Raw genomic sequence first — 5069 nt, forward strand, 5'->3', positions numbered from 1 at the left:
AAAATTAATAAAATATAGAAAAAAAAAAAGAAAGGCACAGAGTTCTGGGCACTCACTCAGCAGATGTTAGTGAGTTGAATTTACGACCAACTGGATCATGCCCCATAATGGAAGATGGAGGAAGTTCAGAGCAATTCCTAGAAAACAGGGAGAATAGTACTCATTTCCTTAGAGGTAGAGATCGCAGTAAAATGCATTAGCATGGGGCTGTTGTACCATCTATTTGGAACTGACCCATAGCTGGTCCTCCAGCGGGTATTGCATAGGAGGAGACTGCCCATTTTTCTCATGGGTTTGTTGTTGTATGCCACTGAGTTGGAACTGACTCATAGCTGGTCCTCCAGCGGATTTGCAGAGGCAGTAAATGGCATAGGAGGAGATTGCCTATCCTTTTCCTGTGGAATAGCTAGTGGATTTAAACTGCATGTCTTTGGGATTGCAGTGTAGTTTCTTACCACTAGTGGCTAATGTGAACCTTATAGGCCTATGAGAAAGAAATACTGTAGGTGTGCATGTATGTATATATATATTGGAAAATGTGTATTAAAGAGGCAGAGATTTGGGAGAGCAGATTTACTAGCCATAGCCGAGAACTTGTTCTAGGGAATCTTTGAGATTCCCTGTGATGGGGGTGACAGTGGAGTGGAGATGGGACAGTAACATAGAATGGGATAGTAGATAAAATGCCCACTATTATAATCTGATGACCTTGGCCAGGTGAGTAAAATGCTGGGAAGTCCAGCTGATTTCTTGGCCTTCCTGTGTCCTCATACTATATAAGCCAGGATGAACGTGGATTTCATGGACCAGTGAGCCGTGGCTGGGTAGAGACAGCTGCTGAGGCCATGAAGTGTGGAGAAGAGGCCTCTGGGGGTCAGTAGACAGAAAGAGAGAGAGAGAGAGGAAGATTGAGATTTGAGTAGTGTTAATGAAAAGGCCAGAGATTTTGGGACCTATATTCTGGCTGTTCTCTTCACCCACCCCTTTCATGGATTGAATTATGCTTTTTGAAAAAGTTAAAAATCTTCAATAAGTTATCTGGTCTAGACTTGAACTTTTGGTAGATAAGATATTGCTTCTGAATTTCACAGGTGGGACCAAGAAAACTTAACTGACCAACCAGTGGTCTGAAAAGGGCACCAGGAGGTAGGTCTTCTGACCCCTTGAATCGAGCTTTTCCCATATACAACTAGGCCCCAAATCTGACTTCCTACAGGAGACAGTAGAGAATGCAACAACTTTATTTCTAGGCAAGTCCACTCTCAAGGACCGCTCCAAAATACTGAAGAGTAAGAATATCAGTCTTAAGACTAAGGTGCACCTGATTCAGGCCATGGTCAATTAATTGCTATGCAGCTGAGAGCTAGTCAATGAATAAGGATGACGGAAGAAAAATGGATGTTTTTGAGTTGTGGTGTTAGAGAAGAGTTAATGAATATCCCAAGGGCTTCCAAAAGAGGGAACAGGTATGTCTCGGAAAAGGTAGAGCAGGAGTGCTCCTTGGAGACAAGGATGGCAACACTTCATCTCTCATACTTTGGACATGTTGCTAGCAGAGGTTATTTATTGGAAAAAGATACCATGCTTGGAGGATGGAGGGTCAGTAAAAGAGAGTAAGGACCCATTGAGATGTATTGACACCATGACTGCAGCAATGGGCTCAGGTGTATCAGAGATAGTGAGGATGGCACAGGCTAGAACAGGATTTAGATCTCTTGTTCATAGGGTTGCTATAAGTGGAACTTAACTGGACAGCACCTAACAACAACAACATGGCACTCATCCGCTCTGTGACTCTAGGCTTGGTTATTTGACCTCACTGTAGTTTTTATTTCTAGAAAATGGCAGTACTAATTTTTAACTATTCAATATAGAATTAGATATATGTGAAAGAACTTTGTACAGTTTTAAAGATTTATAGTTATGAAACATTATTGTTGTTATATACTATCAAGCGGAACCAACTCATAGCTGACCCTCCTGCAGGTTTTCAGGGGCTGTAAATCACAGAGGAGGAGATGGATTTTTCCTCCCTCAGAGCAGCTGGTGGATTAGAAGAACCTAGTTTCCTCATGTTAACACTAGGCCACCAGACTCCCCTCGAAAAGCATTAAGCATTTGAAATAATTTATCATCCTTATCCCTCACTTTTGATGTTCTCCCAGTGCATTCTCTCTAAACATCCTGTGCTTACCTCTTGACTTCGTGCTTCCAAATCATTCTTACCCTTTCCAGACTCTCACCCTGTCATTTACTTACCTTTTTGAAAAAAATAATTAAATCATTTATTTAACTCATTAAACAGAAGGTACAAATGATATGACAAAAACAGAGATGCACATACAAGGGGAGCCTGCAGAGTTAGTAAAATAAGGAAGCGTGCCATCTGTAGAATTTAAAATGGCAACAGGGACAAGAAAAAAAATCAAAATTGACCCTTTAGAAAATTAAATCACAACACAAAGCTACCTAAGTCTATGTCTAGGGATATACTTATTTTTAAAATATAATTTTCTTGTTTTTCTTGAGAATATACACAGGAAAACATATACCATTTCAATATTACCTCTGGTACATTTAGTGATATTGATTGCATTTTTCAAATTGAACAGTAAGTCTCATAATCCTTTTTCAAAAAATTACTCCTTTCATTAGCATAAATTCACTGCCCCTTAAGATCCCTTTTGAGTTGCTGTTTTCATTTTATTTCCATATAATTAGTTCTTTTCTCTTCCCCCTTACCTTTGACCTTACATTTACTCTCAACCTTTTTTCCATATTCTTTCTCATATCTAGGGAGTTCTAGTGATGGACTCCCTAGGAAATTGAGCTGCTATCCCAAAGCTGCCCCTGTGGTGGTACAAACTCACTAGCAACCCTGAGGGGAAGATAAGACAATAGTCTCCTATGTGATTTACAGCCTCTGTTGATTCCGACTCAGTGGCAGTAAGTTTGATTTTTTTTTTAGTTTTTCACATATGCCCTGATCTATTTTTTTGTTTTTTTGCATTTCTCTTTTGCTCTGTTTGGGTTTCTTGTTTTGTATGTTCTGTTTCTATCTCCTAGACAGGAGGGAGGATCCTGTCTCCTTTTCCTTTTGAGTCTTTTCTTTTGTGTCAGGGCTGAGGACAGTATTGAATCCTGTGCAAAGAGGTTGAGGTAAAATAAGAGAATGATGGGTTGAGGGAGAGGACACCAAGGTAGGTACCTATCTGTGGTACCTGCATATTGTATTGTCCTCCTGAAGTATATTTACCTCCTCCCTTGATCTGGGGGGGGGGGAAACTATCATCTCCTTTTGCCATTGAGTAGATTCTGAATCATGGTGCTTCATGTGTGTCCAGACTAGAACTGTGTTCCATAGGATTTTTAGTGATTAGGGGTGGGTTTGATTTTTTTTTTTTGTTGTTGTTGTTGTTGGGTTTTATTTTGTTTTTTTTTTGGCAAAAGTTGCCAGGCATTTCTTCCAAGGTACCTCTGGTATACTTGAACCACAAATCTTTCAGTAAGCAATTGAGCACATTAACCATTTGCCCAATTCAGCATTTCTGAAAGTATGATTTGTTGTTGTGCACTGTTGATTCTGATTCATAACAACTCTGTAGGGTTGAGTACAGAGTAGAATTTCCACAAAGGGTTTCCAGGACAAAAATAAAATTGCTAGGTCTTTTCTCCTCTGGAATGGCTTAGTTAGAACTGTTCACCTTAAGGTTTGAACTTCTGATCTTGATGTTAGCAGATTAGCATTTTTTTCCTTTTTTTATTATTATTAAATTTTATTAGTTTTAATGAACATTTACAGAGATTTTGGGTTTTCATTTATTCATTGTTGCACTGTTTTCTCCACCCTCCTCCCCAGTTCGTTCTTCTTTCCCCCCCATGTCTGTTTTAATTGTCCAATAGCCTCAGTGCTTGTCAAAGCCAGTTCTGATTAATCTCCTTTGTCAGTGTGTCCCTTGCCATTCCCTATCACTCCTCCCTGAGAGAGACTTCACCCTGATTCATAAGGAAAAGGGGATGGCGTATTCTCTTAGCTACTTCCTGCTGAAAAAGGATGCTGTGGGTTTCAGGGTGAAGATCTTCTCTCACTACTCTAAAGGGCCCCTTTGACAGTAGGAAACACAGACTATTATGGAGATTGATTTTGGAATTTAGATGCACTGTTATCAATTGTGCTTAGCCGTACATGTTCATATCCTTGAAGATGTATCATGGAAGTGTTGCAGCCTAGAAGATACAAATTTAACTAACAAGTTAAAAGTGCATGAGTCAAAAATTGAAAAGCAATAATATTCTGAGTAGAGGTTCTAATAGTGGTACAAATCAAGTTACAGAGGTAAGGTGGTTCCATTGCCATCCTTACTCTAACTCAATTCTTTTTTTTTTTAATTTAAATTTATTATTAATTTCAGTGAAAATTTACAGAGGCTTTGGATTTCCATTCATTCATTGTTGTAGATTTGTCCCTTCCCAAGGCTCCCCCCCCACCAGACATTACCCTCTTGGAAAAGTAAAAGAAAAGATTCTTTCATTATTTTACAAACCCTCCCCCGGGTCCACTCCACCATGTAGCCATAGCTCTAGACTCCTGTCATGACAGAAATACCTAATCACATATCTCTTTTTAACAGTTTTCTCCCTTCTCTGTTTCAGAGCAGCATACATTATTGAACCCATCTTACTCAGTCTCTCCTCAACCCCAAGGACAGTCCCATTCTACAACAGTGGCACCATGCAATATTTGTCCCTTTGTGACTGGGACATTTCACTCAGCATAATGTTCTCCAGAGTCAACCATTTTGAGTAATATTGCATGAGTTCCTTGTTTTTTAATGCAGCATAGTATTCCATTGTGCGAATATACCACAGCTTCTCTAGCCATTCGTTTGTTGATGGGCACTTAAGTTGTTTCCAGCTCCTTGCTATTGTGAACAAAGCTGCAATAAACATGGGAGTGCATATATCTGCTTGGGTGTCAGTTATGGTCTCTTCTGGGTATATTCCCAGTAGTGGTATTGCGGGGTCAAATGGTATCTCTATTTGCAACTTTTTGAGAAAGTGCCATACCG

This window comes from Elephantulus edwardii, unplaced genomic scaffold (assembly GCF_000299155.1).
Source record: "Elephantulus edwardii isolate Elephantulus edwardi_28Jun2011 unplaced genomic scaffold, EleEdw1.0 scaffold00030, whole genome shotgun sequence".
NCBI lineage: Eukaryota > Metazoa > Chordata > Mammalia > Macroscelidea > Macroscelididae > Elephantulus > Elephantulus edwardii.